We start from the raw sequence: 14,740 nt of genomic DNA, 5'->3' as shown, positions 1-14,740 counted from the left end.
CCAAACTCATCTTCTCTGGGGTTTTGAAAGCCTTCTGAAAACCTCTTTTAGGAAACACAGGCAGATTTCTCCCCAAGGCTTCCGTGCTTTGGGTGGGACGTTAAGTTTTCAAAAATTATCTCGGGGAGGATAGAAACAGGTCATCCTGAAACTACCTCTAAAGTCCTGGTTTTAAAAAAATAATCTAAGAAAAATATACCGACAGTGAAAGGCAAAAAGCAGAGGAAGCGTCCAGCGCCGCACTGGCCGCGCACACCGCGTGCCCACGGCTGCTCCCTGTAGCCCCGCGGACAAGGCTTCTGCGTCCGTGATTGTAAAAAACAGTTGGGACTTCTGGTCACCGCAAAAAGACAGTGTTTAGTATGTTAAAAATCTTGGTGCTATGTCTGGTGGGGTAGAGCTAAGGTGATGTTTTTCATTTTCTCTTTTCCCAATATTATTTAATGAACTCTTATTCCATTACAATGAAAGGAAAGGCGTTTAAAGCTCTGAGTACGCAGACTGGTTATTTTCACAAAACATATTCATCAATGTAATTGAACAGTTGGAGTCATTTTTTTTTTTTAATTTAGACGTATGTTTCAGTTTTTCTGGAAAGTAATTTGAGAACATTAGTTAGAAACCTTAGAAAGTATTCATTCTCTTTGATTCAGAAATCACAATTTTAGACATTGATCCATGCCAAGGAATTTTCAAAAATCAGACACAGGTTAATTTCCTTTATTTCTGAAGTATAGTCAGTTACAATGTGTTGATCTCTAATGTCCTAGCCATATATATACACATACACACACACATACATTCATTTTCATATTCACGGGTTAATTTTCAAGATATCCACTGCATGACTGATTACAGTAACACCAACCTGGCAGCAACTTACTTTCCAACAGTTAGGACTGGACATAAACGCAAATTATGATACATTCTTGCTATAGACTATCCCTCGGCCTTGAAAGTTATCCTGATGAAAAAAATGGTAATAATGCTCAAACAGTGACGTTAAAATAGGATGTGAAACTACACAGTTGGTCTAATTGCAGTGAAATATATGAGAACTACACCAACACACACACGCTCGCACCTGTGATCCTGACGTTCACAGACGACACGTCTGTGCTGCTCACAGGGACCGGAGGGAAGCCTGGCCGTGTCTGTTGACAGAGAACAGAACTTTTCTAACCAGACGGGCCCAGGGCTGGCCGGCTAGACTCGCTTACTCCTTTAGTATGTGGTCCAGCCCCGCTTAGCACAGGCAATGCATTTTCAGAAATATCCAAGGATAAGGGAACCTGAATTAGACTGACGGCTCAAAGACTTCGCAAATACACGTGAATAAAAAGGACTGGAAGAGAGGGAGGGTATAGCTCAGCGGTAGAGCTCCCGCCTAGCACACGTGAAGTCCCGGGTTCAAGCCCCAGCACCTCCACTGGGCAAATAACCAAACAAACCTAATCACCTGTCCCCCCAAAGAACATTAATAAAGAAAGAAAGAATCAGAAGAAAATTACCCTTGAACGATGCATGTTTCTCTGGAGTGGTTTTATGTATACATACAAGTATCTACGTTACAATTATTTTTAATACATGTATGCACTACACACAATAACCACTATGCACAGCAGACACTAAACATTATGTATATATTTCCGTGTTTTTTCTAGTGAACCTGTATCATTCCTACAATTAGAAAATAAATGTTATTTTTTAAACGTACCCATGCGTAAATTATCCCATCATAACCTCTCAGTCAGTCCAGTCAGAGCAATCTAGCCACACTCAGGCCACCGGCACCGACAAAAGTTCCGGAATTCGTCCGTCACCTGGCAGCCTGTGGCTTTCATAGCTCTTAGGGTGATCGCAAATCTCACAGGAGTTGGTCGCAACGCTCGATGGAAAACTTTTCTTACAGTATATAAACAAAGACTCAATGAATCATATACTCAGACTCCATTTATTTGGAATTTGAAATCATCTCCACATGAGGTCAGCCTCCCCATTATGCACTTACCCTAAACTCCCATAGGTTTTTATCACACTCCTAATTGAAATTTGTGTGTTTGTTAGATGTCTGTCTTCCCTCAAAATAAGGGCAGAGAAGGCCCATCCTGCGCATCACTGCGTCCCCAGCGCAGCGCTGTCAGCGGCCGGCCCCACGTCACCTGGGCTCACATTTAAGTACCCAGGCTCCTGCAAGCTGACACCTCCCCATCTCAAGACACGGCTTCTTCTTACTGAGGACGTCGCTGGAGGTGTGCAAACCAATGCATGACCCCAGGGATAACTCTCAACCGGTCAGGGGCAGGAACAAACGCCCCACCCTCCTGTCCCGTCCGTGAACAGTTCTCAGGTGCCCACAGCGTGGCTGAGCCCCCCGGTCAGCGAGCCCTCCGCTGGCCGTGCCCCCACCCCTGCCCCATCCCCCACTCCCGTTCCTAGGGCGAGACCGCCCAGATGAACCACCTACACCCACATCCTTGCCGCAGGCTCCCTGAAGTGAGCCCCACCAACACGACTGACTCATAGTAGGTTTTCAATAAATGTTTGTTGAATGGATGGGTGAGTGAATAAATTCTCACTGTGCCTGGTCTGAGGTGAACAGTGTCTCGCAAACTCTCTTCTCACAAAGACTGTGAAACTATTAACGTATGGAAGCCTGCAGTAAAAGGAACTGATGAAAGGAAACTTGAAGACAAACTTGCATCTCTTTCCCTCCGTGGAAGAATTTGATGCTATTACATTATTCTCGTGACTCAATAAAGCAGGTCCCCCCAAATCCAGACCTTGGTCTGGTGGCCGTAGTTTCCAGGTAGTGGAAATAATCATTTCGCGCAAGAGGAAAGCCACCATGTCTCAAGTAGTCACAGTGCATCTTTGAACTCCCTCCTTTCTGATCAAACAAAGGTCATGGTTTAAACTAAATTTGGGGCAGAAACCAAGTAGGCCATTTTTGACTGGTTCCGCATGGTCAGGAGAGCGTCCTTGGCTCCACCTCCCGCGAGCCTCCCAGTTTTCTCGGGGCTGCTGTCAACATCTGTGAACAGCTGGACGGGCTGGCTGGGCTGGGCCCGGTTCTTCGAGGGCCTAATGTCAACAACGACTGGGACACCGATTCATTTCTCAAGACTCAAAAATAATTAAGGCCACGACAACCCCTCGCCCGCACACTCCCACAGTTTGCAGCCATTTCGGGGGGAGGCGGCGGGGGCGGCCTGCCGTCGGGCTCCCGCCCGCCCCGGGGGTGGTGGCGGCGTGCCCCCGGGGAGTCCCCCTCCCGCTGCCTGTGCGCCGCCAGCCGGGAGCCCGCGCCCTGCAGGCCCCGAGGGCACTTCCCCCGAACGGGACGGCCTGTGGCTGGGGAGGGGGGGCGGTACTCCCGGGAGTCTCTCCTCCAGAGGAAAACTGCCCATCGTGAACCCGCCCAGGAGAATGCTTACAGGTAAATACCCAGAAGAACCAGGAAGTGACAGGGCATCACTTGCCAGGGAACTTCCTGTGGCTGGAAATGTTTTGAGCACACAGACTGGGATCCCAGACCCTCTCCAGGTGGTGACCAATAACCAGAAAAAATAATACTGTCTAACAGTCAGTGAGCGCACACTTCGCCCTCCCTGCTAAGGTGATGTTTCTCATTTTCATTTTTCAAATGAGGGAACTGGGGCATTCAACACTAATTTCTTAAAAATCACGTACTATGGGTGGTGGCATCAGCACTCTTGGCTGCCATATAGTCAGTGCATCCCTGATCATTACAACAGGCAGTCCCAGAAATGGGCTTCCCTGCGTGACTTCGTCTGAGAGTCATGGAAGGTGAGGACCCCGCCTATGACACTATCTTAATCTTCTTCTCTGAAAAAGGCCCCGGTGTCCCCTGCTGGCGAGCGTGCACACACGTGGTTAGGAACATCCTTCCTAGCCTGTGACTGAGGCGACTGTGGCTTCCTCCTCGCCTTCAGGCTGACAGGAGCACCAGCAGGAGGGCGGTGAGATCTCAGCCCCTGCCCCTGGAGACCTTGACAACAACCTGCTGGTAGGTGGGGTATGAATTCCCTTGAGACTGAGAGCCAGTGGGATGCCTTGCTTAAGCACATTGGCTCAGGGATTTGTCCTGTGCCAAAGCTGTGTGGTCGGACACCATGAGAAAGCCCATGTACGGCTCTGTTAAAACCTAGCTATGAAAAAAATATGCATTTTCAAAAAGAACAGAACAGCCGAATGGACCAGTCACAGAAGACGAACTAGAGACGGACAGGAAAGGCATTCATGGTGTTCCGTCCTACACTTTATCAACCCTAGGGAAGCACGGTGGACACGTTGTTTTGCCTGCAGGGGGAGTAAATAAATTGGACAGGAAATTGCTCCACCAGCCACGTAGAGCTGGTGCACATCATGCCCCTCACGTGGCACCAGGATGGGCATGCGACCCAAGCTGTGTGCAACAGATTCTTCCCAAGAATTTTTATTTTAATGTCAACTGGCGCAAAAAGGGACCCTTTGATCTCCATTCATATCGTGAAGGTCTTGGGTCTGGAACTGCTCCCAGCCACATGTGCGGGCCCTCTCCTCCCTGCCGACACATGCAAGTTCACGCCCGGCTCCCTGGCCAGCAGCGGGACAGAATGAAGCTAACACCGCTGGATGCCTCGCTGAGAGCACAAGAGCCGGGGGCTGATGGATGCCTTTGCCACCACTGATTCTGGTTGTCCACAGTCCAGTTCCATCTCTGCCATCCTCTTGGTGTTGATACTTGAGCCAATGAAGATGCCTACATTTCTCTAAGCTAAATCAAACCAGAGTTCTATCACTGGCAGAGTCCTGATAAAAAATAGATGTATCATTTTTAATCAATAGGACTGGTAAAGGTTTAAAAGAGTGGTGAACCCCAGTGTTTGGGAAGATACGAGTTAGTAACAGGGACCTTCATACATTCTTGGTGGAACGTGGGCGTCCTGTCTTTGCAGGACGATTCCACGTGTAGACCAAGCAGCTCAGTGTATAGACACCTTTCATCGAAGTCCCACGTCAATAAATTCATCCTAAAGAGATAGCTGGAAACCATGCAACATACATGTGAAGGCATATCCTTTGCAGCATTTTTTAATGCTGGTAAAATGTTGGAAACCACCAGAAGTCCACCGCCAGGAGAAGAGTTAAGTGCAACCATGGAGCAAGTAATTCTCGGCAACCATTAAAAACGATCCTGTTGTTACAAAGAAGGAAATATTTTATTGAGTCAGAAATAAATATTTAACAGAGTACTTTTTAGAGAATGACCATTCTTCTATGGAATTAAAATTGTGGAATATACTTCACATCTAGACGTATGTACAGAAGAATATCAGAGAGACTGGAGGGAGACGGTGATGCTTTGCTGTTTGAATCTGTGCGGGAAGCATATAGCAATTTGTCTGTTTCGTTCTATGGTCTGTAGAAAGATTTGTGACTAGATACTCTGGAAAAAGCCAAAACTGTTCTAAAAATAACATATACACTATTTTTAACATATATTTGTAAATGTATGTTCTGGGAAGAGCCTCTAATTCTCAAACAAAGCTAATGTGTGGGGAAAAAACACTGTCACACTTATGTCCCCTCCCAACGACCCAGGGTGACTTCTCAGATTATAGGCACCTCAAGGGCAAAAGTCAGACAGGAAAAAGGACATCTCTGAAGTCTTTACAATCCAACACAGAAAAGCATTTATGTACAAAACTTTCACCGAAGCATTGTTTAGAATAATAGAACATTGGAAACAGCAGAATTTCCAATCACAGGGAAAAAGCTAAACAAATTAGGATAAATCCATAAGATGGACTACGTTGAGGTCATTAAAAATCGTGTTTTCTAACAATGTGTATTGTTAGGCGCATGCTTAATGAGTAAAAAAAAATGTTATGTTAAATAAATAAAGCAGGATATAAAACTGTGTATTTTTATCTGGTTTTTATAACATACACATATAAATTTATACACAACTATGCACAGAAAAAATGGAATATGAGATCCTACAGGTGTTCACCATGATTAACTCCTGGTGGTAGGAATCAAGTGTTTTTTTAAAGTTCTCATTATATTTTCCTGGAGTTTTTAAATGTCATGGGATAATTAGACATTCTCTCTTTTTTTTTTTTAATGGAGGTGCTGGGGATTGAACCCGGGACCTCAGGAATGCTAAGCGCACACTCTAACACTGAGCTGTACCCACTCCCCCAGACATTAATTTCTTTATCCAGAAGGGGAAAGATAATACTGCTAGAAAGTCTCTTGACTGAGTTAATGCACAAAAGTCATTAAAAATTTAAAAAAAAAAAACCTTGGCTAATCCTACACTCTACATGAATGATAACTGTAAATAAATCATATTTGTATGACAGTCCTTAATTAGGTGGAAATAGTCGTGCTTAAGAAAACTTTCTTGGGTTAAGTTTTAAAGCTTTTGATTCATAAATTCCAAGCCAAGCACTGGAGCTGTCAGGCCCTCACATCAGTCACTGTGTATCCAGACCGCTTTTCCTTTTTTCTTTATGATACTTTGAAATGTTATTTCACCAACTTAGGGAGCAGAGATGATCAAGATGATAAAGAATTGAATTTTACAAACTCTTCAAGTCAAAATTTATTTTTCCAGCGATGTATTTATGTTTCTTTCCTCGAACACAGGGCAGTCCATGCACAGAACACCATGCAGCGAGGAAAGATGTTAACGGCCCATAAAGAGCTGGGGCAGATTTCCTAGCCCGCAGGAGGGCTTCAGCGCGCAGCCCCGCCCCGAGGGCCGTGGATGAGGGGAGGCCAGGACGGGGCCGGTGAGCTGGCCACCTCGGGGAAACGGCTCTTGGCACCCCCCGGGCTGCACTGGTTTTGTTCGCATTTGCTTTAAAAGTTGAGGCAGAAAAAAGATAAAAACAAACAAAACATAAATACAAAACAGAAACAGATTCATAGACACAGAATACCAACTTGTGGTTGCCAAGGGGGCGGGGGGTGGGAAGGGAGAGACTGGGATTTCAGAATTGTAGAATAGATAAACAAGATTATACTGTACAGCACAGGGAAATATATGCAAGATCTTATGGTAGCTCACAGAGAAAAAAAATGTGACAATGAATTATGTGTATGTTCATGTATAACTGAAAAATTGTGCTCTACACTGAAGTTTGACACAACATTGTAAAATGATTATAAATCAATTAAAAATGTTAAAAAAAAAAAAAGTTGAGGCAGAATATTCTACTGGAAAGGACACAGACTTAGAATCAGACATGCGTGGAGATCCTGGATGGAGCCCCTGAAAGGTGAGCAACTGCTTTAGACACTCGCTTCACCCCTCGCGGACCTGAGTCCACCCCAGGTATGCGACGGGCCCTGTGGGGGAAAATCACCAATGTCTGTAGGGCTGGCAATCGATTTTTGTTTTTAGTGTCGAAACCCTGGTGGGCCAAACGGACCTCATCTGTGGAGAGAACTAGCCTGGTGGGAGTCCGGGTATCGTGCGGAATAAGAACCCAGCCTCGGAAACCAGTCATGGGTGTGGCTCCGGCCTTCGGAGCCGTGTGACCATGGGCGGGTGACTTCGCTTTCCTAGGTCTCGGCCTCTGTGGAATGGGGACCGTGAGACCACCTACCTCGTGAGGGACTGGGCCGTGTTTAGCACATGGCCAAACACAGAGTAAGCTCACAACAACCAGAGTTACTATTATTTTTGTTGTTGCTGTTGTTGAAAGGACCAGGAAGAGTTTGTTAAGTGAACGTCATACGCTCAGCACATTTTCTGAGCGCCGACTGTGGCCTGGGCACTGCCGTACAGGTCCTGGGCAGGACGGGACTCATGATGGGCTGGACGTGAGGAATGTGCAGGAAGGAGATGCCAAGAAAGCCTCCAAGCTTTCTAGCCAAAACACTCAAAGCAGGCGAGGTTGGAGGAGGAGACTTAGGAAAGAGAACCAGGAGGTCCGCGCTGAACAAAGCAGTCTGCTTTCATAAAGCCTGACAGGCCCTCGGCCTCCCCCCCCCCGTGCCCCACGGCCGCCCGCGTCGCCTCGCTAACGTGCTAGCCTGCTTGTAACCTGGGTTTCTCCCAAGTTTCACAGCCTTCTGGGTCCACACTTCACTTCCATCGCCAAATAAAATCACTAGACATGGGCTGCAGAAGTCCATGCTCTTGTCTTCTCCGTCTGAGACCCCCGTGCCCCGAGGGTCCTGGCTGTGTGTCACTGCCGTCCTCCCCCAGTTCCTCTGACCCTCCCTCACGCTCAGCGGCAGAGCTGATGTTCCTTCCGAAGGCCTCCGTTGGTCCTTTGTAAAGGTTCACAGGGGCTGTCCTGGTAAAGAGAGGCTTTGGGGTTGCCTATTGGAGGGGAATTGGAGCATCTCCTAGCAACAACCTGGATGGGTATCAGACTTGAATTGTGTCCCCGCCAAAAGTATGTGGAAGTCCTAAGACCCCAGTACCTGTGAATGTGGCCTTGTTTGGAAAGAAGCTTTTTGCAGATGGGGTCAGTTAAGATGAGGTCTTCAAGGCGAGTCCTAATCCCATACGACCGATGTCCCCATAAAGACAGGGAGACCTGGATGCAGGCTTGCCCAGAGAGGAGCACTCCTGGTGACAGACGCCGAAGGCGGGGCCACACTGAAGACAGGGGCAGAGGTTGGAATTTTACTGCAACATGTCAAAGAACGGCTGGGGCTACAGACCTGAAGTCAGGATGCACCCTCCCCTACGGCCTTCCGAGGCAGCGTGGCCCTGCCCGCACCTTTACTCCAGGTGTGCAGCCTCCAGCGCGGGAGATAACCCGCTTCTGTTGTTTCAAGGCCCCTGGTTCGTGCTAATACACAGACCTGACTTCACTCCGTCGTGGGGGTCTGCCCCTCTCTCCCGTGGGACCCGGCCATCCCAGGGCCTGAGGGGCGTTCTCAGAACCAAGTTTCTCCCCATGTCTGTCTGTCCCCTAGGCGTCCGTCTCCCTAAATGCCTCTCTAGAGCCCATCTCAAAAAATGAAGCCCCTTTCTCCCCCACTGCCCGAGGAAGTTGCTTTCTACGTTATTTTTCAGTAACTTTTAACCTCTCTTATCTCCACCTCTCTCACTGGGACCGAGCCCAAAGGCTTCCCTTTTCAAAACCCCACGTCTTGATTGTTTCTTAACCATGCGAAGAGCTCTCCAGCGGGAAGCCTTCCGTCCTCATTATGAGCCAGCTTTTACCTTTTTCCCTCCAGGTAGAACTATGTTGTCACTCACCTGCTTAAAACTCTTATCCTTTGCCCTCAGGATAGAATCCAAACCCCTTTTCCTCTCTCATTCAGCAACTGAGCAACTCTTAGGTGCTTTGAAGACCCTTTACAGGTGAATAAGATGCCGTGGTCTCTGCTGTCCCGGAGCCGGCAGCGTAGCGCTGGAGAAATGCAATAAACAAACGCGAACATCGCCATCAGTGGCGGCACGTGCTGGAAGGAAAGGCATCGGATTCCCTGAGCTGAGCCACAGTGAGGGCAGAAGGCCATTGAGGTTGGGGATCAATGCAATCATCTGTTACTGAATATCAAACCACCCCAAAACTTAGTGGCTTAAGACAGAAAGCAGTTATGACCACTCTTGATTGTGTTGGCTGGCTGGGCTCAGCCAGAAGGTTCTTCTGTCCCTCATGCTGTCGGCCGTAGCTGCAGACGGCTGGGGGTGCTCAGGTGGCTGGAACACCCAAGACGCCAACTAGGAGGGCTGACAGCCGAGGCTGGCTCTCTGCTGCGGGCTCAGCTGAGGCCACTGATCTGAAGACCTACACGTGGTCCCCCCGTGGCTTGGGGCTGTTCATGGCAGCTGGGTTCCAAAGGGAGCAGCCCAAGAGAGAAGACACCAAGGTGACCAGGCCAGGCAGGGCTTGCCCTGGGTGGGCACGGCCCCGTGTCGGTCGTGTCCTGATGGTTAAAGCGGTCACACCACCAAGTCAGGGCGGGAGAGGGCACCCCAGGGGCGTGAACACCAGGAGGCGTGGCTCGCCGGGTAACCAGCTGCCACAGGCAGTAGGAGCCTCCCTGAGGAACTTGTGCCCACAGCGGGGCTGAGATCTGGAAGGTGAGTGTAAGTTACCTAGGCAAGGAGTGGGGGGGAAGCACCCACAAAGAGAAGGAAGAGCGTATAAAGTTATGCCATGGAGGGACGTCCGAGACAAAGCAAGGAGTTGGGATTTACCTGGAACGTAACAGGAGGGTATTTAAGGGTTTTAAAAGGCCAGTCTGAGGTTTTAAAAGATACTTCCGAGTGCCGTGCGCGGCACGGGTGGCAGGGAGCGGCAGGGGTCGTGGGGGCAGCCAGGCAGCGGGCTGCCGCGCGGCCAGCGGGGCCCGACGGTAGCTCGTACCAGGTGTCAGCGTCAGAGCGGGGAGGAAGGAGTGGATGGACTTGAGAGGCTTTCTGGAAGTTGTCTTGACGGGACTTATGATGGATTGGACATGAGGAATGTGCAGGAAGGAGATGCCAAGAAGGTCTCCGAGGTTTCTAGCCAAAACACTCAAAGCAGGCGAGGTTAGAGGAGGAGACTTAGGAAGGAGAACCAGGAGCTCAGTTCAGGGCATGTTTATATCTGAGATGCTCATGGAGACGTCCAAAGAGGTGTCAGGTAGGCCGCTGGCTGGAGGAGCGGCTGGGCTGCGGGGACCTGGCCGGCAATGCAGTCTCCCGCTGTCCCTTCAGAACCCGCTGCCCCCCACACCCCGTGCACGTCCCCTGGACGGTCTGCGGGTCCCAGCAGGCGTTACGTGTGCACACCTAGATCTCTCCCTCTGCCTCCCGACCAGCATCCATCCAGTCACCTGGCTGCTCCCCCCAGAGCAGTGCCCTTGACCGTGCCCCTCCCCCGCCCCAGATCAGGCCGGGCACAGCCGTCCTGGTCCCCACAGCACCTCCTCATGGTCCTTGTCACACTGCGTTCAACCTGCCTCTTCTCCGACCCCAGGAATGTGAGTGCCTCTTAGCAGGAAGCGAGCCTTGTTTAGCAGTGTCCTTAGCAGCGGCAGGCACTCGGTAAATATTTACTGAGCGAGCGCACTCATCTCTGACTCCGGCTTCTTCTTGCTCCAATTCATGTGGAGATCACATCCAAAACAAACGTCTCCAAGCGTCCCTCCCGTCAGACAGCCCCCTTCTCGAGGTTCCGGAGGCTTCCTGTGGTCGCTGCTTCCAGCAGAGATGTGCTGTCCTCGGAGGCTCCTTCTGCCAAATAGATGGATGAGGAAGCACGCGAGCCTGGGTGTTACGGTCCGGATGCCGTGGGGCAGTTATAACAGCTTCATCTTCATCCTTACGAGGATGTAGAGGAGCCTCTGATACCCCCGCACAGGTGTGAAGGCCGGATGTGAGCACCTTTCTCAGGAAACTACACCCTTAAGCCCCTTTCAGATGACATGAAACAGACTGTCGGGTGGGACCCAAACGTGCCGGGCGGGACCCAAACGTGCCGGGCTCTCCGGGGGGAGTGCAGCAGGGAGCCCGCAGATGTTCACTGCAGCGGCCCTCGGGGCAGTATCCCCGCTGCGCTGTTGCCTTTCACCCCCAGGAGTTGCAAACATGCGTGAGAATGAAAAATACAACGAGGTGCCAGTGGTCGGAACCGCCGGTTTAGATGAGCTTGTAACTGAGAATGTGACCTCCAGGAATCTCCACCCCTGACTGGTCCGTCAGCGCACTTTGGGGGGTCCGTCGTGTATTCAGTCATGAAGGGTAAGGAGAAATAATTGCCCGTCGTAATATCCAAAGTGCTGGCAGCAGACGGACGGCTGAAGACGGGATGCAGAAGGCGAGGTGGCCAGAGGGATTTAAAGGGTTTCACTCTCTTAAAAAAAAAGCCCTTTCAAGTCCATGCTCCCACTTCCGGGCAGTTTCAGGAGCAGCTTATAGGTGGCAGCGTGGGGGCTGCTCATTGAAGAGGACCCCGCCGAGCGAGGGAAGTCGGGCAGACATGGCAACTGTTCGCAAAGCTGTGAGATCGAACTTGCCCTTAAAGGAAGCCCAGGGTCCAAGGGGTGACCACTTAGTCACGGGCTTGTGGAGGGCATGGCCGGAGGAAGACGTCCCCGCGTGGGCGCCCAAGCTCTCTGGCTGTAAAATGACATGAAGTCTGTGCTCTCACCTGGCGGTTCCCCTCGTTTCGCAGGAATCAGATCAGCTGGAGGGCTTGTGAAGCCCCTAGTTTCTGATTCAGTAGGTCTGAGTTGGGGCCTGAGGTTTTGTGTGTCTGCCAGGTTCCCGGGGGTGCTGACGTAGGGGCCCAGGAGACACACGTTGGGAACCGAGGCTCTCAGTCTTGGCTCCGTGTTAGAATCACTTGGGGCATCATTTTATATTTTATATGCCTTATTTTTGAAAAAATTTTCAGCTTTGCCAAGAGAAAATCGACCCATAACATTGTGTAAGTTTAAGGTATAAAATGTCTTGATTGGATACATCTGTATATTGCAAATTGATGACCCATAGTATTAGCCACACCCCCATCCTGCCCCGTAATTACCATTTCTTTTCCATGGTGAGAACCTTTAGGATCTGCTTTCTTAGCAACGTTCATCACACAGTGCTGTAAGCTATAAGCACAGTGCTATGACATTAGCCACCCAAACTTCTACCTTGCGGCTGGAAGCGTGTACACTTTCACCAACCTCTCCCCACCCCCCACCCCCCAGCTCCTGGTAGCCACCACTCTGCTCTGCTTCTCTGAGTTTGTCATTTTTAGATTCCTCCAGTAAGTGAGCTCATACAAGCTTTGTCTCTTTCCGGCCGACTTAGTTCACTGAAGCACAAGGCCCTCGACGTCCATGCTCGGGAGCCTTCTAAACACACCCGTGTTCGGGCTTCACTCCCTAGAGGCTCTAATGGAGTTGCTCTGAGGTCTGTTAGGGCCTCAGTGTTGTTCAAGACCTCTCTAGGTCACTCGGGTGTTTGCCCAGTCTTGAGAAATACTGCTCTCAACTGTGCCGTCAAGTTAATGAGTAGATTTTAGGTCCGTTTTATTACCTTTCTGTACAAAAAGCGGAAAATTGATGGAACGGGGTGGAAAGTCAGGTCAGCACTCAAGGTCCACCCGTGTATCACCTGGAGGCATGCGCCCAGGCTGGAATAAGGCACGAGTTCTCTGTGATGCTGGCTTTGGAAAACCAGGTGTTCACGGAGGCTTGTTTCCTGACCGACCGGCAAGCATCCTCCTACCTGCAGGAGCGTTCTTTTCACTGCCTTCCCGAAATGCTAGGCTAACCTCAAACCCCATGCCTCTTCCCAAGGCATTTTCTTAGTGTAAATCACAGTGATTCCCAAAGTGTAAGAAATCCCAGGGTACTTCCAGAGATGATTTGGGGAGGGAGGAGGGCTGGGGCTCCTGGCTTAGATATTTGTGGAAACCCCAAAAAGCACGGGCACACCATTCTCTCTTCAGTTCTCCTGCAGCCTTCTTGGCAGGGAGCAAACCCCAGTGAAGGATTTAACTGGTGCAGTTAAGCACTAGTCTTCCACAGGAGTGACCTTTGGCAGGAGAAGCAGGTAAGCCTGTGGCAAATGTGGCTCGACTTATATATATCTAGAAATTATTAGCATTGCTTTGTTTTCATTGTGTTTACCTTTTTTTAAATCACCTCCTCTTTATGGCAAGAGATAATGGCTGTTCACCTAAGACCGTAATATGTTGTCTTTTTTAATTGAGTAAAAGAAAAGTTTCAGTTTCCAAGACGTGGAAACAACCTAAATGCCCATCAACAGATGACTGGATAAAGAAGTTGTGGTATTTTTATACAATGGAATACTACTCGGCCATAAAAAAGAATAAAATAATGCCATTTGCAGAGACATGGACTGACCTGGAGATTGTCATTCTAAGTGAAGTAAGCCAGAAAGAGAAAGAAAAATACCATAAGATATCGCTTATATTTGGAATCTTAAAAAAGACACAAATGAACTTATTTACAAAACAGAAACAGACTCACAGACACAAAAATTTATGGTTACCAGGGGGTGAAAGGGGGTGGGAAGAGATAAATTGGGAGTTTGAGATTTGCAGGTACTCATTACTGTATATAAATTAGATAAACAAGTTTCTACTATACAGCACAGAGAACTATATTCAATATCTTATAGTAACCTACAATGAAAAAGAATGTGAAAAGGAATATATGTATGTTCACGTATGACTGAAACATGATGCTGCAACCAGAAACTGACACAACATTGTAAACTGACTGTACTTCAATAAAAAAAGAATGCAAACAAAAGTTTCAGTTATTCAAAACGAATTGTCCTGGAAACCTGCTGTCCACAGTAGTGCCTGCAGTTAACAATACCACATTGAATACTTAAAAATTTGCCAAGAAGGTGGATCTTATGCGAAATTTTCTTATCACAAAAAAAGAATAAACACAAATGGAGGGAGGGAATTTTTGGAGGTGATGCACGTGTTTGCAGCACTGATGGCGGCGTTGGTTTCATGGGTGTATGCTTACCACCAAGCCCACCAGGTGGCCTACATTAAACATGTACGCTTTGTGTAAGCCAGCCATACCTCACTAAAGTGGTTTATTGAAAAAAAGAAGTCAGAACTCTTGGGTTTGAGCCTTAATTATCAACTTAGTGTTGGCCACTTTAAAATTCAGACCAGAGGTGTACAAAATTGAAACAAATTTCTATCAAAAACTGAAAAAAAATAAATAAGTAAAATAAAAGAGTGAATCAAATGTTCACAGCAGTCAATGATGATCAGTAACTGTGCAG

Source organism: Camelus ferus, chromosome 16 (genome assembly GCF_009834535.1).
Source record: "Camelus ferus isolate YT-003-E chromosome 16, BCGSAC_Cfer_1.0, whole genome shotgun sequence".
Taxonomy (NCBI): Eukaryota; Metazoa; Chordata; class Mammalia; order Artiodactyla; family Camelidae; genus Camelus; species Camelus ferus.
Note: the sequence above shows the minus strand (reverse complement) of the source record.